This window comes from Canis lupus, chromosome 12 (genome assembly GCF_003254725.2).
Source record: "Canis lupus dingo isolate Sandy chromosome 12, ASM325472v2, whole genome shotgun sequence".
In the NCBI taxonomy this organism is placed as follows: Eukaryota; Metazoa; Chordata; class Mammalia; order Carnivora; family Canidae; genus Canis; species Canis lupus.
This window is the reverse complement of record NC_064254.1, coordinates 38,218,895-38,244,263: the sequence shown is the minus strand read 5'-3', so window position 1 is coordinate 38,244,263 and position 25,369 is coordinate 38,218,895. Positions and strand designations below refer to the sequence as shown.

General features: G+C 36.5%; 1 pseudogene; it reads right to left on the bottom strand.

Annotated features, from left to right (window-relative positions):
- Positions 1-16,376: 16,376 nt before the first annotated feature.
- On the bottom strand, positions 16,377-17,485 carry LOC112658594 (60S acidic ribosomal protein P0-like; annotated as a pseudogene).
- Between the last annotated feature and the right edge of the window lie 7,884 nt (positions 17,486-25,369).

Here is a 25,369-nt window from a genome sequence, read left to right as displayed (position 1 = left end):
TTTACATTCAAGTTGGTGTGGAGCAGCAATAACGAGCCCATGGTGTATGGAGTGGTTGGGCAATGGCAGGCAGGCAGACCTCAATTAGATGCCTGGGGACTGTAAAGGAACTAAAGAATAGGACCTTCATAAAAATGGGGAATTGGGTGTTGGCATTCAGGTGCAAGTTCCTAAGGAGAGGAGTCCTGAGCCTGTCCAGGTGCATTGTTATCATCCCAACAGATGATGAATTAGGGAGGCAAAATCATAGAAATACATTTGGCTAAAACCTACTTAAGAAATGTTTTTTTTCCCCCAAGTCTCTACATAGAGCATTGACCTATGAATGGTAGCTCTCACACTGAAGACTATGACTTCGTGAAGAGCCAGCAGTTGACTCAGAATCTGAGGGAGAGAAAGAACAAGAGACTTTCTCATGAACTTTGGCAGCTCCCTAAATAGAGAGTGAGAAACAGCACAGGGAGGGGAGATGAAGGAAGAAGAAGCCCTGTGTCAGCTGAAGTGGAGGCAGCAGGAACAGGAGCCACCCATCTGTTGATGGTACACATAACAGCAGCCACCACAGTGATGAGGTAAGCACCAACAGTAGAGCACAGCCTGAGACATGTGCAGGGAGCACACAGCTCTTGAAAGCCCAGAAGTTCCCAGGCGACCGCGTTCAACAGACACGGCAGGACCACTCCTGCAGCCCAAAGCTGATATTCCCTGTCCAGCACAAAGCATAAGAGAGAGGGAGAGTACTTGCCTGCATTATGATCTATAGAGTAATCATAAGCCCAGGACCAAAATAAGTCATTTGGGGAAATGGGGAGCCAAGAGACAGGCCTCTATAGAGGTAGGGCACATGCCTCTGATAAAAGAAGTAAGGAGTGATTAACTGCATTTTTGGCGATTGTCATTCAGGAGCAATTCTAATGAGCATTCAGGGAAACCAGCTTTCTCAAACTTCGATTATATGTCATTTTTAACGATGTCAATGTGCTTTGATTTTTAGCTCAATTTATATCACATAAACGTTAAGATGAAATCCTGTAGCTGATTTATAATTCAGAGATTTAGCTTTTTGTTTATGTAATTCCTAAAAAACTATCCACATTTTCAAATGATTCTCAGTTGTCTTTTTTAATAGAAAAGAATATGTTTATTTTTTTTGCTCCTTGGACTTAATTAGAATATAGCTATAAATTCTTTGAAAGGGTAAATATTTTGCTACTTTATTCTATGAAATACACATTACACTCAGTAATAGGTATTGTTTCCACATCACAGAAATCACTATCCAAAACAAGTTAAGTAGTAACTGAATATACTGAAGGTTAAATAGTAACTGAATATATTGATTATAAAATTATTGCATTTGAAAAGAGCAGAGAAGTTCTAGGCTGCTAAAGTATTGCTGATTAAACATAAATATGGGAAGTATGAGGAATTTGAAATTTTTGAGTTTGTCTTCTATGACTGCATGAACATCTGCATACATGAACATTTTGCATATATTTGTGGTTGAGATAGTCTAAATTTACACTTGCAAAGTGTTAAATTTCTTTCTTTTTTTTAGACACACAAAAACAAAAAATGTTCCTTTTTCTGAAACAGGGTGAGAACATACATGTGAAACTGAAGGATAAAAAAACAATACTTAATGCTATTTCTCTAAACAGTGGTTTATTTAGCCTGAGAAAATAAAAGGGAAATTTCTCTACTACTGCCACCTTGTGGTTTAATATGTCTGAACAGACTGGAAATGATCCTTAGCCACGATATTTTGAGTATTTTCATCTGCGTTTTTGTTTTGTTTTAATAAAGAAGAGCTGTCTAGGAACTGTATGACTGGTAATTTGGAAATAAATAATTCGCTATAACATAGATACATTACCTCATTTCTTAACTATGTACACTAAGTAGAATGTGTTACATAGCATAGATGCATAGAAATTTTACCTTGAAGAAATCTTAGGTATATAATTTAATAAATCATTAAATTTTACAAGTGTGAAAAATCAAATAGTTTGCTTTCTACTATATCATGATTGAGTGTATAGAAAAAAACAAGTAATATGAGGTTCTTTAAACTACATAGGACAAATAATTTTGGGAAAGAAACTTTTGTTTTAGAATACTTAGAAGTTATATTATAATAAATAAAATTTAAAGGTGGTTAAATTAAATTTTAGTGCCTGCCATGTATAAAGCAATTTTTGAGATAATTTTTCTTCTCTCTGATAGCAGAATCCCTACTTTTTAGTTGGTCTCTTTCCCCAGCTTCTCTCAAAGTCAGCTAGCTCTGTAACTAAGTACTGACCAATGGTGTATAAGACCAAGTGATGTGGGCAGTTTTTAGGTTACTTCCCTACAGGGTAGGCTGCTTTCTTTGTCTTGAATGCTGACACAGAGCTATTGTGGACCATGTTGATGGGGAAAAACCCCAAAGATGGCAGAGCAAAATGCTAGAAAGAATTTGGGGCCCTGACATGATAGAGTAACCATACCAGCTCTGAACTTAGACATTTTAAAAAATGTATTTATTTGAGACAGAGCGTGAGAAAGAGAGGATAGGAATGAGGGGAGGGGCAGAAGGAGAGGGAGAAGCAGATTCCCTGTTGAGCAGGAAGCCCCACATGGAGCTCCATCCTGGGACTCCAGGATCATGACCTGAGCCGAAGGCAGACACTTAACTAAGCCACCCATGCACCCCTGAACTTAGACTTTTGAGTGTAAAAAAAGTAAACTTCTATCTCATCTCTATAATTTTGGGAACTCTTTTATTCTAGCTAAATTTATGTCTAATAAAATGTGACAGTTTTTTAAATGGGTAGTTGACAATTTCAGATGCTGCAGAAAAACAAAGTAAGACAAGAGGTATGTATTAGTTTGCTAGAGCTGCCAACACAAAATTTCAGGGAATGGATTGCTTAAATAATAAAAGTGTTTTGTTTTCATAGTTTTGGAGGCTAGAAGTCTAAGATCAAGATGTCAGCAGAGTAGGTATCTTCAGAGTCTTTGCCCCTTGGCTTTCAGATGGCTGCCTTCTCACTGTGCCCTCACATGATCTTTCCTTGTGTGTGCCCTAATCTCTTCTTCCTATATAGGCACCAGTCATACTGGATTAGAGTCTTCCCTAATGATCTAATATTAATGTAATTACCTCTTTAAAGATCTTATCTCCAAATGCAGTCACACTTTGAGGCACTAGGGATTAGGACCTCAACATATGGACTTTGAGGATACACAATTCATCCCCATGAAGCACCACAATCTGACATGGGACCCTTGCACTAGCTCCTACCTTCTACTCCTGCCTCCTACAGTTCATTTTCAAATCAGCACCCTAGTCATTTTTTTTTTAATTTTGGTAAGAGTTTATTTACTTATTTGATAGAGAGAAAGAATGAAAGCACAAGCAGGGAAAGTGGCAGGCAGAGGGAGAGGGAGAAGCAGGTTCCCCACTGAGCAGAAAGCCCCAACCCAAGGCAGGGCTTGATCTCAGGACCCTAAGATCATGACCTGAGCCTAAGGCAGGCACTTAACTGACTGAGCCACCCAGGCGCCCCAAGTCAACTTTTTAAAACATAAATCAAATCTTGTCACTGTCTTACCTTAAACTCATGAATGGCTTTCCACTGCACAAGAAGTAACATCTAAATCTCTCACTATAGCCGTGTGGTGCCCAACTCTGATCACTCTCTGCAACTGCCTCTCATGATGAGACTTCATCTCATGCCATTCTCTCCCTTGCTCAAGTACTTCTCCATGGTGATCTCCCTCCTCTCTTCTGAATGCCTAAGTTTATTGACTATTTGAAGTCTTTTGACCTATTTTCTCTACTTGGAATTCTCTTCTTCTGAAATGTCATTCAGGTTTCTGCTCCAGTGTTACCTTTCAGCAAGGCCTTTCCTGACTACCCAGTGTAAATATCAATCCCAGCACTCTTATAACATCACTCTATTTAATTTTTTGAATACTTCCCACTACCTGAATTTGCTATCCTGAATTTCCCACTTGCTGAATTCAACTTATTTGTTACTTTAGGAATAGTTTATCTTCTCCACTGTAACATCAAGTATCTGAACATAGGGACCTTATCTGCTTTGTTTATGACATTACCCATAACACCTAAAACAGGGTCTGGTAATAAATATTTTTGAATAAATGACAAATTAATGTCATGAGCTGATTTGTGGAATGTATATTATAATCTATGATGATAAGCCAGAAGCTGGGTGACAGGAACTTGGGAGAAGACAATGCAATGTTCATGTTCAAGGCAAAACTCACATTTCCTCTTTAAGTGAGATCTAAGATATCTAAGTGTTCTCTTGAGGGGCGGAGTATTCTTCACATTCATCTCTATCTTAAAGTACTGAAATTCTTATCTCTTGAACTAACCATTTCCCTGAAGTCCAGACATAATTAATGAACTATTTCTTAAACATCATCTGTAAATCTCACTCAAGTACTTCAAACTCATCATGTCCAAAACAATAGTGCTTTGTTTCTTCCTTTTCCTTTCTGTAAATAAAAAAGATCTGCAAATTTTTGTTTGGTTCTAATTCCACTAGTAGATGTATGATGTTGAGCTATTTTGCCTCTCTGAGTCTGCTTCACCATTAAAATGAAGGGTACATCTAGGTGACCTCAATTGTTTCTTATAATTTCATCTTTCTATGATGTAATAACTGAGTAATATTAAGCCATTTTCCCTCCAAATCATTGTATCTGAGTAGCCACAAAAATCATCAAGCAACTAATTGTCCCAATGGACCCAGAGTGGACATAGTCAAATGAACACTGAATGTAAAATCATTTGCTGAGAGGCCCATCATTCCAAGTAAACTCTCTGTAACTCAAGAACATTCTTAAAAATAGGCATACCTTGCAGTGCCTGGGTGGCTCAGTCAGTTAAGTGTCTGATTCTTGATTTCAGTTCAGGTCATGATCCCAGGGTACTGGGATGGAGCCTCATGATCATTTAAGTCTCTCTCTCTCTCTCTCTCTCTCTCTGCCCTGCCTCCCACTTGTGTGCTCTCTCACTCTCTCTCAAATAAATAAATAAATCTTCAAAAAATAATAGACTTACCTCTGAGGTTCACACTCTCCATTTGTTATTTATGTACCAGGTAATTTGTAATTTAGACCCAAAATAGACCCACACCTTACTCTATAGTACTTCATTTATGAGTTCTGTTTATGTTTAAAATTTTGTCTAAGATTTTTCTCTTCTTTGAAAAGATTCTAGAATACTTGTACCTCTCTCTTACGACCTTTAACATTCACTTGTCAATTAATGTCTTTTTCTAAGTCACTATATGTGGTCTCTCACAGAGTTTATTTTTCCTCTTGTATCTAGTATTATACCTTGCATATGATGAGTGATTGATAAATATCTGGGAATAGGGATTGTGATCATCCTGAAACTGACCCCTAGCTCTACAGGAAAACATTGTTACAGTGTTGGTGGGAATGCAAACTTTTGCAGCCACTCTGGAAAATAGTATGAAGGTTACTCAAAAAGTTAAAAATAGAACTACCCTACAACTCAGCAATTGCACTACTAGATATTTATCCAAAGTATACAAACATAATGATTCGAAGGGGCACCTGCACCCCAATGTTTATAGCAGCAATGTCCACAACAGCCAAACCATGGAAAGAACCCAGATGCCCATTGATGAATGAATCAATAAAGATGTAGTGTAAACAGACACACACACACACACACACACACACACACACACACACAGAGACACAGGAATATTACTCAACCATCAAAAAGAATTAAATTTTGCCATTTGCAACCATGTGGATGAATCTAGAGGATATTATGCTAAGCAAAATAAGTCAGTCAGAGAAAGACAAATGCCATATGATTTTACTCATATGCAGAATTTAAGAAACAAAACAGATGAACATACAGGAAGAGAAGGAAAAATAAAAGAGGATAAAAACAGAGAAGGAGACAAATCATAAGAGACTCTTAACTATAGAGAACAAACAGGGTTGCTGGAGGGGAGGGGAGTAGGGGGATGGGCTTTAAGGAGGGCACTAGAGGTACTGAGAACTGGGTGTTAAATATGCACTGATAAATCACTAAATTCTACTCCAAAATTAATAATATGCTATATGTTAACTAACTTGAATTTAAATAAAACAAAAAAAAAAAGACCAATTGGGATGTCATAGATTAAAAAATCTATTGTCCATACATATAGATGGCAGGCAGCACAGCAACAGATAAAGAAATACCTCAAGCTCAGCTCATAAGAGAATACATTCACAAAAATTTTATAGATTACCCTTTTATATTTCACATTAACTTTTCCAACCCTTCTGAGTCCCTTCCATCACTACAGCAATTTACAACCAGTATGAAATGGTTAGGATTATAATCAAAGAAAGCAAAAAAGGTAATTTGGATATCTCTCCATAGAAGTAAATCCATATTCTTATCTTGTTTATGCAGAATACTACCTTACTATGTAGTACCTACTATGCCTACTAGCTAATCCTGTAAATACTTCCCATGCATGTATCCAAGCACAATAATTCAATGGCTATAGAGATGTATTTACCATGGAGTCAAGGAAACTGACTCTTCAGGGCCCTGACCTCACAATCCCTTTTAGAGATTTGAATTATGTATTGATAATTTTTTATTCTTTTTCTTAAAGTGAGCTACCCAAATTGTATAGCTTTGGATCCTATAAAACCTGGATCTACTCTTATGTACCTGGTATACCACTTAAATCCATATTTGTCTTCTCATAATGTCCAGGATCCATCCCTGAAGATACACCAAAATGACATAAAATTCTACAGAAGTAAAACATGAAAGTCAGGGAAGTGGTTCATAGATTCATTTATCACAAGGGTCTTTAAAATCCCTTAGGCAGTTGGAACGGAATGTCAAGCATGTACAAATCCACCACTTCTTTGATTATGAAAATGCAGTATGCTAAATAAAAAGGTTGTTATTCATAATATAGTTACCAAGCATGGTTTAGATCATGAAATTCACTTCATAGAAGGTGTCATTAATCAGAAAGTTTTCTGAGTAGAAGAAAAAAAAAATTGGTGTGGTAGGCCAAGAAACTGGAACCAAGGGAAGCCAAAGAGGGAAAGTGAAAAGGATGTCCTTTCTTTAAGTGTAATCTAGTACAACTGCCCATATGGTAATGAGGACTACTCTTTAGGACATTCCATGAATGATGAGTTTGTAATTAAAAAATCAGGATTATACTCTTCCTCATGAGATAGGGAAAAATCTTAGAGCCACTCAGAGAAACATAAATAAAACCTAGCATTATAAGTCCCACTTACAGCACCATGGATGGGCTGGAGAACTGAAGATACTATATCACCAGTAACAATATAATAAACACATAAAAAAGGCAGTTCATTTACATTTAAGCCAAATTTGCAACCTAGAATACAAAGGGCAAAAATGATACTGTATCTATTGGAGGGGGAGGGAAGGCTTTCAATTCTCAGAGGCCAAGCCTACACATATAATAATAATAATAATAATAATAATAATAATAATAAAGATGATATGTCAGGTGAGTTTGTGAGAAAGCAGAAAAAGGGAATGGCACCAATATTTTTTCCCTTGTTGAGCAAACAGTGAAGAGGAGAGGCAACAATGAGGAAGAAACCCCCCTATGTTATTTCCTTTATAGGATTCAAGAGAGATCTTATGTGAGTTTTCCCCCCTGGGGCACCTCACAATTCGAAAGTAGCAAACAATCAGACTGAAGGTCAGGAAACTGCAAGAGGATGGCCACTGCTTATAGGTCAGAAGAGAAAAGATCCGGGGGCACGGGAGGGGAGAGTGGCAGCTAGCACAAAGACAACAGGTAATCTAAAATTTAATTGTGATAATCTTACCAAATTTAGAGATCTGAATGAATAGGACAGTATTCAGCGAGAGATGCTTAAGGACCCAAACATTACAGGTGACGATTTCGGCAGCTATTAAAAGCATCTCCTTTATTACTTTGTTTTTATTGACAAGGAAAAGATTTTTTTTTCTTTTGTTTTGTTTTTTTTTTTTTTCAAACACTATGGCAGAACACTTCCTTAAGAAAATCAGTGTCACAAGTAGGATGCATCTAAAATTTTAAAGATGTTTTAGTGTTTGGTCAGGAGATCACCTCAGATCTGCCCACTGAGTTGGGAGTGGAGGGGGAAAGAGGAGCATCTGGGGACCTCAGAGGGCAGCGCAGGCCGACGAAGGGACTGGGTTATTATTTAGACCGCTCTACAGAGATGGCAGCCCCAGAAGTTGCAAGACCTTACTCCAGTACAAGAATTTATTTCTAGTTAACCTTTGCACCATTGTTTCTATTTAATGCTGGAGTTCACTGAAAAAGATTGACAAAATCTGTATTGCAGTGCTTAATTGGTATATATTAAGTTATAATATGGTTAATTAGAAATTGATCAAAGTTCCTTCTTCCATAAAGGAGGGCACAGTTTAGTTTGACTCTTTCCTCAGTGCTCTAACTTTCTGATGTGGTTTGAAGATGAAAATAAATCAATAACCTGCTGAGTGAAGTAAGAGGGAAGTAACTTTCCAAGCAAAGAAGCTTCAATTTTTGTTTACTGTCACTTCATTCCTACAACAGCTTTTAGTTCCATGAAGCACAGCTTTGAATTATTAGGATACAATAAAAATAGATTATTTGAAAAGAATACTGCCCCATCTGACTTGCATTATTTATATGAAATCTATTCAAAATTTGATGGGTAGACTAAACCTCTGATAACAGAGGACCGTGATGATTTGGCATGATGTTTTTAATTTTTTATTATTTTTTTAAGCATGGAGCCAAGTGTGTGGCTTCAACTCACAGCCTTGAGGTCGAGATCTGAGCTGAGATCAAGACCTGAGCTGATATCAAGAATTAGATGCTTAACGAACTGAGCCGCCCAGGTACCCCTTGCATTATGTCTTGAAAAAGGATAATCATATCTAAGAAAGCTCTGATAATTCTAGAGGACATATTGAAATACACCCCTAGATGCTAATGGGAAGTGTATAATTGGTATAAACATTTCTGGAACAAGTCAACAAATTCTTTTAGAAGACATTGTATCGGGCATCCTGGGTGGCTCAGTGGTTTAGTACTGCCTTCAGCCTGGGGTGTGATCCTGGACACCTGGGATCGAGTCCCATGTCGGGCTCCCTGCATGGAGCCTGCTTCTCCCTCTGCCTATGTCTCTGCCTCTGTGTGTGTGTGTGTCTCTCATGAATTAAAAAAAAAAAAAAGACATTGCATCATTATATTTCTTATGAATAATTTTCCTTCTAAGAGTATATCCTAAGGAAACAGAAATGCAATCAAAGATCAATATGAAATCATGACTATCATACAATTATTTGTAATACTGAATTAGTGGGATCAACTTTAAAGATTAACGAGAGGGAATCATTTAAGTAAAGGACCCCAGATCCAAATTGAAAAAGTATCCAGAAACATCCTTAATCATGAAGTCTAGAAAAATATTAAAGACAGAAAAAAGTGCTTACATTATAATATCAAGTTAAAAGAATATGACTAATTCATAATATGACTATAGCTAGAGGTACAGCTAGATAGACAAATACACTGAAGAAAGGATAGTAGAAATACCTTAGAATTATCTGACATTTTTATTTCTATATTTTCTACAATGATCATGCATCACTAATGTAAACATAAATACTGAAGATGTGAATCTTTCCTCTACTTAACATTTGAAGATACTGAATAGGTCTATTCCTCATAAATGCTAAAATTATTCGTATGAACCAGAAATGAGACATGATCATGCTGTTAATTGTTTTCTTTGATCAAAATAATTTTCATCTGAGCAATCCTAAATATATAGTCTGAACTTTTAAGGAGGCCTTATTAAAACTAGGATGGGAGGAATTCATGAATATTATTAAAAGAATGACCACAGAATTTTTAATATGAAAAATGAAAGGAAAGAGAGGGAGGGAGGGCAGAAGAAACAAAATTAAGGAAAGAGGAGAAATAGTATACAAAAGAAGAGCAAACAAAAATAGCCACTTTAATTTCCAGCGAGGGTGGGAGTAGAGTGGGGGAGGATCATGAAGCCCTTTAATGTAACCTATGGGTTTGTCTAACACTTTGATGTAATCAGACCTAGGCTTAAAGTTTCTGGGACACTAAAATTGATAGGTATCCCCTTTCTACGATTTCCAGTTCTTTGTTTTCTCTGAAGATGAAAAAATATTCTGGGACTTAGACTAAACTATGAGAAACTACTGGTATTTGTAAACCACTAACTGGAAAAACAATATTAATATGTTGACTAATTGAACATCCTATGCAGATTGACAGCATGCCTTTTTTATATTAATAGGGTAGTATTAAATGATCATCAAATATGAAGTAGAGACTTTGAGAGATGATGACTTTGTTTTTACTATTTATTTAATTTTTTAAAAGATTTTATTTATTTATTCATGAGAGACACACAGAGAGAGGCAGAGACATAGGCAGAGGGAGAAGCAGGCTCCATACAGGGAGCGCCATGTGGGACTCAATCCCGGGACTCCAGGATATTTGTCTAAATAATAATTTGTTATTATTATATGATATATAATCTATATGCAGTGGCCATCCTCTCGCAGTTTCCTGACCTTCAGTCTGATTGTTTGCTACTTTCGAATTGTGAGGTGCCCCAGGGGGGAAAACTCACATAAGATCTCTCTTGAATCCTATAAAGGAAATAACATAGGGGGGTTTCTTCCTCATTGTTGCCTCTCCTCTTCACTGCTTGCTCAACAAGGGAAAATATATTGCCAGGATAGATATGTTTCTCCAGATATCCAAGGCTATTCGGTATAGATCAGGATGCAATGATACTTACAAATAAGTTCAGAACATCAAGACTCCCGTTGGTAACTTCTTGGAGCTCTCCAAATTCTCTCATTGCTCGCAATTGTACAACATATACCCAAATATGACTGGATCATACCAGGAGACACTGTGGCTGTCACACAAGCATTCATGAAAATAGCTAATGGGAAATACAAAGCTAAAAATAACAATACTGACTCTAACCATATGGACCATCTGCCAATCAGCCAAAGCCCACAAAGCTGATGTAGAGCAGATGGTGAGTCTGGTTGTTTTTATGGGTATTGGCTACTTGGTAAAAAAAAAACAGAACACCTATTGAAAACCTTTTTTGAGGGACGCCTAGGCGGCTCAGCGGTTGAGCATCTGCCTTCAGCTCAGGGCGTGATCCTGGAGACCCAGGATCAAGTCCCACATCAGGGTCTGCATGGAGCCTGCTTCTCCCTCTGCCTATGTCTCTGCTTCTCTGTGTGTCTCTCATGAATAAATAAAATTAAAAAAAATAAAGAAAGAATAAAACCTTTTTTGATATAAAAGTTTTGATGATATGGGACTGGACCTCATGGTTACACTCAGAACCAAAAATATATCTGGTCAGTTTTGAGTAAATAAAATAGATATGGATAGTGTTTAAGGGCCATACATTTTTTTCCATGAAGGTACTTTTTCCTTTTTCTATGGTATTTTTTTCTTATGAATTTTGACTTTTTCTATGAGAAAAAATAAATGTTTCTTATTTACTTAAAGGGCAGCAATAAATTCAGTGTTTTTCTTTCTGTTTTGTATTCACTCCAAACAAAAAAGGTAAACCCTGAAGCTAGTTCCCTAAGCATGTTTGGCAATCTATTGATTGTTGAGGGGGTTTTACTACCACGTCTCAGGCAGAGTTAAGTGAGAAAAATCACAGATTAACACAGAGGAGAGAAAAAGTGGCCAAAAATCTGCTCATCCCGTCACCAGAGGTAAAGTCTGGGGCAGAAGGATAATCCATCTAGAATGACCAGCTCTGACCTGGTACAGAAAACATCAGTCTTTGTTAGTATTGAGAAGCAGTCTGTAAACTGGGCGCAGCAACTAGAAATCCAAAAAAGTAGGAACATTTGCAGTGCTGGTGGGAGGCAGATACAGTTCTAGGAGAGATGATTATGTGAACTATGGCAGCTGTCACCAGAACATTAACAGTATCCCGGTAGGGTATTAAAGCTCCTACCAAATGGTTTTGGATCAGGACAAGTCCCCTGCATGGGAGGCAGAGCATTAAAGACACTAAGTACCTGGCAAAATGATAAATGAAAACCAAGCAGGAGCCCTGGAGGATGCTAATACTGCTCATAAGGGAACAAAGATGTGAGGGAAAAGTTAGGAAGGTTTTAATTTTGGAATCATATATTAGTGCCTGGGTTTTTTAATTGCCACGCAGATTTTAGAAAGGTTGAAAGCAGAGACTCAAGCAATGATGAAAAGGGTGAGCAGTGGGCAGCATAACTACATACTTGTTAGGAATGACAGAGGCCCAAGTCTTCTAGAGGATAGTATTCCAGCACAATCTGCGAAGAACTGAGAAAGGTAGAGGCAGAGAAATTCAATTAAGTCCTGACCAAGTCTCACAGTGGAACATAAGTTTTATTCAGATAAAGTATTCCAGTGTTATAATTTATCTGAGCCAACATTTCACAGGTGAAATGCTGTTGGACCCCAGGACAACTAGGTAGAAGGTGGGTATAGCTCTGGTTCATATGTTTATATCACCATTTCTGGACATAAGCAATGCAAAGATTATATCCTGTCACTTATGGGACATTGTATGAATTAAAAAGCATATATTTATTTAACACACTAATGTTATTAACAAGACATATAAAAAATATCTACTTGCTGAACTATAATCCTCAATATTGATTTATACAAGGAATGCATTGATAGATCAAGAAGTGAATTTCAAGGGCTCCTTGGTGGCTCAGTGGTTAAGCGTCTGCCTTTAGCTCAGGTCATGATACTGGGATCCTAGGATTGAGTCCTGCATCAGGCTCCCCAAAGGGAGCCTGCTTCTCCCTCTGCCTGTCTCTGCCTCTCTGTGTGTCTGTCTCTCATGAATAAGTAAATAAGTAGATCTTTTTAAAAAGCTGAATTTGATATGAATTTTATCACCATATGAGACAAGAAAAATAATTCTTTAATAATTAAAATCTTACCCCAAGTAGCTTTATATAAATATGTATATTAGGTACCAAACAGAAATAGGCATGGGCATGGAAATGAAATTAAAAACAAAGACATCAGCCTAAGTGTCCATTGATAGATGAATTGGTAAAGAAGACGTGATATATATATATATATATATATATATATATATATATATATATCCATACACCATGGAATGTTACTCAGCTATAAAAAAATGAGATCCTGACATTTGCAACAATATAGACAGACCTAGAAAATATTATACTAGGTGAAATAAGTCAGACAGAGAAAGACAAATGCCATATGATTTCATTTATATGTGGAACTTAAAAAAAAAAAAACAAATGAACCACAAAAAAAGCAGAAAGAAATCCATTAATACAGAGAAAAAAAAATGGTATTTGAGGGTGGGATGAGTGAAGCAGGTAAAAGGGAGTGGGTGGTACAGGCCTCCAGTTATGGAGTGAATAAGTTATAAGGATAAAAGATACAACACAGGATGACAGATGGTAGCTACAAGTTTGATGAACATAGCATAACATTATAGTTGTAAAATCACTATGTTGTACACCTGAAACTAATGTAACATTGTGTTAAGATAAATAAAATGATAAATAAAATATTTATTAAGATAAAATTAAAATCTTCAACTTGACAATAAAAAATTTTTAAAAATTTAAATTAAAAATAGAAAGTAGGGGATCCCTGGGTGGCTCAGTAGTTTAGAACCTGCCTTCGGCCCAGGGCGTGATCCTGGAGTCCCGGGATTGAGTCCTACATGGGGCTCCCTGTATGGAGCCTGCTTCTCCCTCTGCCTATGTCTCTGCCTCTCTCTGTATATGTCTCTATATCTCTCATGAATAAATAAATAAAATCTTTAAAAAAATTAAATAAATAAATAGTAAAAACAAAGACATCATCTCTTAAAGTCTCTACTTCATATTTGATGATCATTTAATATTACCCTATTAATATAAAAAAAGGCATGCTGTCAATCTGCATAGGATGTTCAATTAGTTAACATATTAATATTGTTTTTCCAGTTAGTGGTTTACAAATACCAGTAGTTTTTCATAGTTGCTATCATTTTCATCAATTTAACTAATTTTTCATATATTATTTCAGGATCTTAGAATATATGCATGTCATCATGAAGAAAAAAAGAAAATTATGTACTGCATTAACTTTTTATAATAGACTTCATTTTGGGGGGGTGGTTTTGGATTCATGACAAAATTGAGAGGAAGGTACACAGATTTCCCATATATGCCCTGCTGTGATTTATGTATAGCCTCCTACATTATCAGTGTCCCCCATCAAAGTGATACATTTGTTAAGATTGGTTAACCTACACTGACACATCATCATTCTTAGAATTCATAGTTTACATAAGGGTTCACTTTTGGTGTTGTATATTCTGTGGGTTTGGACAACTGTATGATGACATGTGTCCATCATTACAGCACCATACAGAGTAGTTTTCACTGCCCTACAAATCCTTTGTGCTCTACCTATTCATCCTTCTCTCCCCCTAAACTCCGGAGAACCGGAATTTCCAGTTATCTTGTTACTGAAACCATAGTTTTGCCTGTTCTAGAATATCATAGAGTTGGAATCATAAGTATGCAATCTTTTCAGGTTGACTTCTTTTACTTAGTAATATATATTTAAGTTTCTTCTACATCTTTAATAGCTCTTTTCTTTTAGGTGTTACATAATACTCCATTGTCTGGATGTACCACAGGTCATCCATTCACCTCCAGAAGAACATCTTGATTGCTTTCAAGTTTGGTAATTATGAATAATATTGCTAAAAACATGCATATACAGATTTTTGTGTGGACATAAGTTATCAACTTCTTTGGGAACTATCAAGGAGCACATTCCCAACAGCAATGAATGAGAATTTATGTTGTTCCATATCCTTGCCATCATTTGATGATCTCAGTTGTGGATGTTGGCTAGTGTAATAGATGTGTGGTGGTATCCTGCTTTAATTTTCATTTCCCAGATGACATAAAACATAGAGCATCTTTTCAAATGTTTATTTGCCATCTGTATATCTTCCTTGATGAGGAGTCTATTAAGATTTTTGGCCCATTTTTTAATTGGATTGTTTGTTTTCTTATTGTTGAGTTTAAGAGTTCTTTGAATACTTTGGATAACAGCTCTTCATCAAATATGTCTTTGTAAATATTTTCTCTTGGCTTGTGGCTTATCTTTACATTCTCTTGACAGTGTCTTTTGCTGAGTAGACTTTTTAAAATTTGAATGAAGTTCAGCTTAACAATTATTTACTTTATAAATAATTTCTTTGTAAATGTCATAGCCATACTCAAGGTCATCTAGGTTTTCTCCTATGTAATCTTCTAGGAGGTTTATAGTTTTACACTTTACATGTATGTCTGTGATTTATTTAAGTTATTTTTGTGAAGAGTATAAAGTCTACATCAAGAATCTCTCTCCCATGTTCCATTACCATTAGTTGAAAATACTATTTTCCTCCATTTTATTGCCTTTGCTCTTTGGTCAAAGATCAGCAGACTATATTTGTGTAGGTCTATTTCTGGGTTCTCTATTCTGTTCCATTTATCTATTCATCTATTATTTCACCAACATCACAGTGTCTTGATTACTATAGCTTTTTATTAAGTCTTAGAGTCAAGTGGTGTTTCTCCTCCAACTTTGTTCTTCTTCAAAATTGTATTGGCTATTCTGAGTCTTTTGCTTCTTCATTTAAATATTAAAATCAGTTTATCAATACCCACAAAACAATTTGCTGGGATTTTGATAGGGATTGCATTGAATCTATAGATCAACTTGAAAAAAAATCTGACACCTTGACAATATTGAGTCTTCTTATCCATGAGTAAAGAACCTCTCTTCATTTATTTAAATATTCTTTGAAATCTTCATTGGAGTTGTGTAGTTTTCCTTATATCTTATACATATTTTGTTATGTTTATACCTAAGTATTTCATTTTGGAGGAGTGCTAATAGAAACTGTATTTTTTTACATTTAAAATCCCACTTTTTCATTACTAATATACAGGGAAATGACTGACATATTAGCCTAGTATCCTGCAATCCTGCCTGTAATCACTTATTATTTTCAGGAATTTTTTGTCTATTCTTTCAGAATTTCTACATAAATGATCATGTCATCTGCAAATACAGTTTTATTTCTTCCTTTCCAACCTGCATACCCCTTATTTCCCTTTCTTGTATTGCATTAGTTACAACTTCCAGCACAATGATGAAAAGCAGTAGTGAGAAGGAACAATTTTGCTTTGTTCTTGATCTTAGTGAGAAAGTTTCAAGTTTCTTTTTTTTTTTTTTTAAGAGAAGTAAGCCTTTATTTCCTTGTTTCACAAAAACTTGGCTGAATTGGTTGCTTTTTGGTGATTAGTCAAGGAGACCAAATTCCATATCCTCGTCCAATTCCTCCGACTCTTCCTTTGCTTCAACCTTGGCTGGGGCTGCAGCAGCAGCAGGTGCAGCAGTGGTGGCAGCCGCCACAGGAGCAGCAGCCACAAATGCAGATGGACCAGCCAAGAAGGCCTTGACCTTTTCAGCAAGTGGGAAGGTGTAACCAGTTTCCACAGACAAAGCCAGGACCCGCTTGTATCCATTGATGGTAGAATGGGGCACTGATGCAACAGTCGGGTAACCTATCATCAGACATACGCTGGCAACGTTGCGGACACCCTCCAGGAAGCGAGAATGCAGAGTTTCCTCTGTGATGTCAAGCACTTCAGGGTTCTAGATGCTGCCATTGTCAAACACCTGCTGGATGATCAGCCCAAAGGAGAAGGGGGAGATGTTCAGCATGTTCAGCAGTGTGGCTTCGCTGGCTCCCACTTTGTCTCCGGTCTTAATCAGCTGCACATCGCTCAGGATTTCAATGGTGCCCCTAGAGATCTTAGTGGTAATGCCTAAAGCCTGGAAGAAAGAGGTCTTCTCGGGCCCCAGACCTGTGTTCTGGGCTGACCCAGTGACTTCACTTGGAGTATGGCACCAGCATGGGCAGCAGCAGGCACCTTATTGGCCAGCAGCATGTCCCTGATCTCAGTGAGGTCCTCCTTGGTGAACACAAAGCCCACATTCCCCGGATATGAGGCAATAGTTTCTCCAGGGCTGGGTTGTTCTCCAGATGCCCTTGGATGGCCTTGCATATCATGGTGTTCCTGCCCATCAGCACGACAGCCTTGCCGCGGAGGGACATGCGGATCTGCTGCATCTGCTTTGAACCCACATTGTCTGCTCCCACTGTGAAACATTTTGGATAATCATCCAAAAGTTGGATGATCTTAAGGAAGTAGTTGGATTTCCAGGTCGCCCTGTCTTCCTTGGGCATCACGGTGGTGCGTCAGGGATTGCCACTCAGGGTTTAAAGAGGATGTTACTCCCACGAGGACGCCTGGAGAGAGGAAAGTTTCAAGTTTCTTACCTTTAAGTATGATATTAGCTATACGTTTTTTGTGTAGATGTTCTTTAACAACTTTAACAAGTTCTAAAACAAGAATAATGTTTTTTCCCTGATAAAAACAAGTTGAGGAAATTTTCCTATCTTCTTTGTTTACTTAGAGTTTTTATTATGACTGGAATGTTGAATTTTGTCAAATGCTTTTTCTGTATCTATTGATTTTGGTGTATTGTTTTCTTATAATGTCTCTGTCTAGTTTTTAGGGTAATACTGGCTTCATTGAATTATTTAGAATATATTATCCCTGTTTCCATATCCTAAGAGAAATTGTAGAGAACTGGTACAATTTCTTTCTGATATATTTGGTACAATTCACCAGTGGACCCATCTGGCCCTGCTTCCTCTTATTTTTGAAGTTTATAAATAATGTATCTAATTTCTTTAATAGCCATAGGCGTATTCAGATCACTGCATTAACTTTTGAAAGTAGGATAAGAGGGGATTAAGAAGAGTCATAGAAACTTTAATCCTACACATGGCCCAAATTAAACTAAATGTGGATAGTTACATATCTTCATGTGAAGAATAGTACAAGAGTCATCCCTGAATTCTCTATGTGCTAAGACTTCCATGTCATGGATTAGTTTTACCCATCCTTCTATAACAAGAACTGATAAAAGTTATGGCACCCAATTTAAGTAGAGTATAATTTACTAACTCACCACCTACAATGCAAGTAAAGTCTACCGTCAAAGAGTTCAAAATTTTCTGGGGCAAGTAACTGCATGGAATTAAGTATTTTTAAACAGCACAATTTATATTTAATAAAAGTATATTTCCTATAATGCAAGAGAGGGAGAGATAATAATAGCTAACACTTATTTGGCACTACCTGTGTGTGGGACATTCTTCTGAGCAGTAGGATATATCTTGGAGAAGAATTCACTTTGATTAGGTCATAAAGATGAAAATTTCAACAATTTGATAAAAAGTATTGAAAGATATTCTAGACAAAGAAAAACAGCATGAAGAGAAAAGTAGCAGATAGGAGAATAGAGAATATGATTAATGGAGGCTAATTTGGCATGGCTACTGTATAAGTAGGAAGAAAGTAAGAGATAAATATGGACATGTCGGCAAGACTCATGGGATAGAAGCCTTGGATGCCATTTACCCTGGAATTGTTTTGAGCAGAGAAATGACCAGCCATTCCCCTCCAAAACTGCATTTTAGAAACTACTGGTTGGTTTGGAAAAAACAAGATGGAATAATGAGGTCAAGATTAAAAAATACCTATGTGTTTCATAGGGTACCACGGAAACAAACCAGCTCAATAAAAATAATTAAACAGACCAGATAGCTAACATATTGATTAGAAACTGTGTTCTGCTACCTATCATATACAAATAATGCCTTAAATAATTACAGGATTTTTTATCGCTTGTTTATTTTTTTATCGCTCACCAGAAATCCAAGGCTGGTTGGGAGGCTCAGTGATGTCTTCCGAGACTCATCCTGCTCCTCCTATTCTGTCATCCTTAGTGTGGGATTCCAATCTCATGTTTGTAATCTGGCTGTGCACCTCAAGTCAAGCATCTGTATCTGAGCAGAATTAGGGAACAAAGACAAAAATGAAGGGCAAAGGACAAAAACCTTGCAGTGTTTTGCCTTCTTATTCAAAATAGGAAGTCCTCCCCAGACACTTAGGCTCAGATCTCTTTGCCAGAAATGTATCTCATGGCCATCCATAGCAATAAGATAGTGGAGTTTTACTTTCTAGTGTCTATAATATTAGGAGGATAGAGAAGGAAATTGCAATGAGAGAGAAATAGAAGGAAGCTTCTATATTTGCCAAAGCAGTGGATTCAGTACAACAAACATGACAGAAGTACTGTGTCTAGCAGATTCCTTTGTTTGCCAACTCAACAGTGATCTCCCCCAGGATCCTTTCACTGGTTTTGTCCAGAAATCTAGAGTCTTCTGCTTAGGCTCCAATTCCAGCCCCAAGAAAATAATAATTCATTTCAGCCTATTATAAAACCCCTAAGCCTCTTTGTGGGTGATTAGATTAAGAATGATCATATGACCCTGTTTTAGCCAATAAGCCACTTTTCTAGTAGAAAAGTCTACTAGAAGCTTAGAGAATAATGTTTTTTCCCTGATAAAAAGATAAGCAACCTGTCCTCCCCAAGCTGCTGTTGCCATCTGTGATAAGGAGAAAATCTATCACTCACAAGCAGAGTGGAAAAATTAAAAACATATGAGTCCCTGATGACTTCTTTGAGGTACTCAACCAACCCTGGAACCATCTTCACCTGGATTTCTTATCATTTAAGATAATGATTGCTTAAGCCTCCATTAATTCCAGAGCTTGTACTTACACCTTAAAGCATATTAACTGTCTTAATATGAGTGCAACATTCAAATCAAGATTCTGGAAATCTAGAGGAGAAATGAGGGATCTAATGTAGGTCACAGATTATGGTCCAGGACTGAAGTTCATAGATACAACTGTAGCAGAAAATAGAAGTAAATAGAAATGAGAAAGGTTCACTATAAAGTAACTTTATGTTTTGAATACAATTTACTCATGCAAAATAAAATTTTGGAAATCTAAATAAAAGTTTAGCTCTCATGTTTGCCAAAACAGAATGTGATAATTTTATGGACTTACTGTCTATGCAAAAAGCAATGCATTATTATTATGCACTGGTTCTTGAAGTAGCTTAAGAGACAGCTCTGGAAATGGCTGTGATGGGAATCAGACACTAATCAAGACTTGAGCAAGTGTCCAGAGATTTGGCATAGCCCATCTGGCAAAAAAGCAGTAAGTGTAACAAAATTCAGCACAGAAATAAAATGATGCTAAATAACATATCATGAGGCTATTTCATTGTGAAATATATTTTCAGGAGGCACAGAGAAAGAAAAAGTAATATAGCCAATGATAGATATTTTGTGATAATACCTATTTATAATTAGGGTCATTTCTAGGCTAGACTGGGGTGTGTGATTGGTAGGACAAATCATAGTGTAAGCTGTTTCTCCCATGTTCAATATTTTTACCCAGTTAAAATGTGTTCAGAATAAATCTCAAGAGCACCCTTGAAGAAGGAAAGAAGTGGGAAAGGTTATAACACTCAGTCTCTGGAGAAATGAAGGAATAGTCAGTCCCTCCAGCTCTTCTTTGATATAGTGGAGAGGTTTATAGTCTGGTTAAATGTGTTAGAATTTCATCTGACTTTGCTAGAGCTATCACAGTTTACAAAAAACTTGAACATAGAAAATCTCACTTAAAACTTGAAGCACTCGTAAGTATCAGGCACTAATAATTCTCCTCTGGTGATCTGTGTGAATGTCTCCCATAACATTCATTCCCCGCCTTTCTCTTCAGTTTTCTGTGACCCAAGGGGATGAATGCTACAGATTCTGTTATCTGAGCTGCTTCACCCTCTGGCCTCAAATGGGAGGCATGACTAGGAGATAAGAAAGCAGAAGGAGGGGTACTTTCTTCCCCAGCTCCCTCCTTACCTCAATGCCATAGTTTCTCAGCTACTCATCCTTCAATGGCCTCTACTACTGATGAAATGCCATGGTTCCCATTCTCACAAGGCTCCAATAATACTTTTTCCCTTGGCCTCTTCAAACCCAGTGTGAAAACAGCTTCTCATGCTATTTTGGTCCTCAGGATAGCAACATCTACATTGGTTCCCACATCTAAATAATCCATTCGAGTGTGACTTCTGTCCCTAAGAGTCACTTACCAATCTTCTCTTCTTAGTCCACAATTTTTCCCTTCTGCTGTATTATCTTTATGTGTGTCCATTCCAAATAACTGCTTTTCTCTCTCTATTCCTACCAATCAGCAGAGAAACTCAAGATATCAATATTCAAGACCTAGAAGAAGACCCAATTTGGCATAATTTAAAGAAGTGTTTTGATCAGTGTTCATTTTAGAAAAGTATTTGAAATATAAGTTCATTGAAACATATTTTCCCAAGACTCTTATAAAAATTCTTCTTCTGAGCAAGATTGAAACACTGTGTGAAGGAATGGCTTATTAAAAAGTAAGCAGGGGATCCCTGGGTGGCGCAGCGTTTTGGCGCCTGCCTTTGGCCCAGGGCGCGATCCTGGAGACCCGGGATCGAATCCCATGTCGGGCTCCCAGTGCATGGAGCCTGCTTCTCCCTCTGCCTGTGTCTCTGGCTCTCTCTCTCTCTCTCTCTCTCTCTCTCTGACTATCATAAATAAAAATTAAAAAAAAAGAAAATTAAAAAAAATAAAAAAATTTAAAAAATAAAAAGTAAGCAGATCGGGGCAATACAACTATGTGTCCTAATTTTTTTAAATATATGATTAAAACATGATATGATGTGTTTATGATATGTACCAAAATAACCATTTGATTTTTCACTCAGATCAGTACGGCTTCGGAGGTACATAATATTTAGGGGAACATTTAGTTGATTTGAGCCATGAAAACAGCTACAGAGAAGGATCAAGAAGTAAAGACACATTCTCTGTTTCAGTTTTGTCCTTTTCTGTTTTCTATGGTCAGTTTAAAGTACATAAATAAATTCCTTCATAGAAATAATTTTGAAACAAATTATGGCAACAACTCTCCATTCTACTTTGCTCTTTTTTTTAAAAGATTTATTTATTTATTTACTTATTTATTTATTTATTTATTTATGATAGACGTGGAGAGAGACAGAGAGAGAGAGGGAGAGAGAGAGAGGCAGAGACACAGGAGGAGGAAGAAGCAGTTTCCATTAAAGGATCCCAACGTGGGACTTGATCCTGGTACTCCAGGATCGTGCCCTGGGCCAAAGGCAGGCGCTAAACTGCTGAACCACCCAGGGATCCCCTACTTTGCTCTTTTTGAAAGCATGATAATCTTAGCTATATGTAGAATGATAGTATTGAAAAGTGTTGCAAAAGTATGAACTAAGAACTAGATCTTGTATTTTATTTGATAGCTTTTCCTTAGATGACTTTTTATTTTGAGAATCAAATTTTTTAGGTTGAGCATTAACCAAATTATTGTAATTTTAATTATTTGATTATGTGAGTGTTATTCTTAGACTAGAAGTTCTTTAAGAGCAGGTACCAGTTTTAACAGTTTCTGTACTCTCAGATCTATCCTGGCATATGGTAGGTTCTTACTAAATGTATATTGAGTTAATTGTGGTGTGTTTAGTAAAACACTCACAGGACCACATAAGTCAACAGATATTTTGTGGAGAAGAAGTAAGTTTGTAAGAGGATACATTTTACACACACACACACAGCATTTATCTGCATAACTGCTCTAATTTTTAAATATTTATTTATTTGTAATTTTAAAATATTTAAATAGCAGTCGTGTAAGAACTGATATGAACCCCTGATATCAAGGAGGTAGGGAAGTGCAATTTTCAGTAAGAAGAGAAGCCATAATAGTTGATGATTCATGATACAATGTGTCCATACCCTTCTTCCCCCTTTCTTGTATTCTTTTGATTTGACTGAGATTTGTTCTGATTCCATTTTTTTTCTCTCTACTAATTTTAAAGTTATTTTTAAGGTTTGCTATAAAATCTTAAATGCCCACTCTACTCTTCAAAGACTAAAGTTATTTTCATCCTCCCAAACAATGGAATTTAACTCTAATATTTCAACACTGACCTACAGGCTATTGTTTTGCAGAGTTTAGTCTTTTTTCTTACTCAAAAATCATACATTATTACTTTTTGGTCTTACAGACAGCTTTTGATATTTATCCATTTTTACCAAATACTTCTTCCTTAATCACATATTTTCCTCATAGGACAATTTTCTAGCCTTGCAAAGTAATTACTTTAGAATATTTCTAGTAAGAGGTTATTAATGATAAAACTCTGTCAGTCTGGATACATCTGAAAATGTTTTTTATCCCCCTTTTCTTCTTTATATTATTAGTTAATGTTATTGTAACTTAAGATTTATTTTCACATAGTACTTTGACGATATTATTCCATTGTCTCCTTGGCCAGCATTACTGAGGATGAGAAATAGTCTGTTGACCAAAATGTTGTGTCCTGTATTTAATATATCTTTTTTCCTCTGGATACTTCAAAGATTTTGTTTCTTTGATGATTTTCAGTTTCAGTATTATGGGTTGGGGTTTGACCACAAATTCTCTCAAGGGTCAATATTTACTTAGATTTCTCAAGAGAGATTTTATCTTTCTCTCTCCATCCAGAACCTCTACAGATGGCATGTAATTTGTATTCACTCTTTCACAGAAGATGCAACTTTCTTGATCTGGCTTTATCTGGAAGGTCTCCTATTAGATTTCTGACATGCAACATGATATAGCTTTGTGACATCAAAATAAAGGTCATGGAACTAGCCATGTATAACTGGATGTCCCTAGAGAAACCAGTGATTTGATGCTTGATCATTTAACTCTCTGCGTTCATGTTCTTCACCAAATTTTTGCCTTCTGAGGATTTCTCTTAATATTTTTCTGGCTCACTAATGCATTTATAGATGTATTTGTACATGATTTTCAGAAGGGGTGGGCTAGGAAGCTAGTGTGAAAAACACTGCAAATAGAAGTTCCTAATGATCAATACACTATGAGCCCTGAGAAATTACTGACAGAGAGACTAAGTACTTCCTGTACTCTGTTACTCTTTGTGATCTGGTAATTCATGAACCTCAGCTTTTTCTACTAGATCATATATTGGCTTTCCTTTCCAGCACTCATTGCTTTCTGATTTATGGGATATCTTCACAGCAGGGTCTAGCTCTGGTCCTATGGATCTCACTGTGTTTCACTGCCCTACTCAACCTAATTTAGGTATTCAGCTAAAATAATCCATTCACATTCTTGCCCCAAACTCCACTTCTTGGCTCTAAAAGGTTGCCAATCTGATCCCATTCTCATGCAGCCCTAGACATAATTTTATATACTACTTAAACACTGAATGCTATCGACTTCTGTCCACCATCTGGAAACCCACCAGATTTCCAAAAAGATTCTTCTTCAAGTCCTCCATGGTATTAACAAGGAAAAACTAGAAAGAACTACTTCTAAAATTTGAATAGGTTCTAAATTAATTATATAACCCAGGTTAGGAATAATACTCTTCTATCATCACTTACTGTCTATAAAAGAGGCTTTTAAAATGGATGAAACAAAAAGTAGTTGAAAATCCTACACATTTCTTAAATGAGTTTAGTTTTCCCAAGATTGATCAGTATCAGAAACAGGTAGTGCATATTAGTGCAGAGATCACGGGATCTGAAGTGTGCCAGCTGGGAAGACCCTCCACCTGTGGCCACTGTCCTAAATTCTAAAATTGGTATTCTATTTTGGAATAATTTACAGACATTTGATCTCACATTAAAATAAAATCTTCCCTACTTCCATGTCCCTCCCATGGGTACCACCCTCATTTATTCTAGTAACATTTTCTGGCTAATCAGTTTTAAGAAATTATTTTAAATCGTGACATCTAAGGTAAAAGACCTTTTAATAGGACATCAAGTGTTGCTTAGGATTGGACCTGTAATGTGGTCAAATTTTTGAATTTTGAAAACATTGATCATCCTATTTTGCTGTCATAGACCAAAAGAGAGTCTTACTTGGACTACCAATATAATTCTTAAAAAATATTTTAATATTCCCACATAATTAGTTAAGCTATGAGAATCATTCTCCTGTAAAGAAAAAAATAAATATATTTCTTCAATATACTTTAGAAAGTAATGTTAAAATAAAAGTCATAAAACAACAGAGTCATTCACTTGAAGTTTATATTATTTCTTCCCAGCTGTAGTCTCAAAGCCCCTCTAAAGGTTTTTTGCAACTTATGAAGTATGAGTGAAACATAATGAAATCACACTAATGAAAACTCTG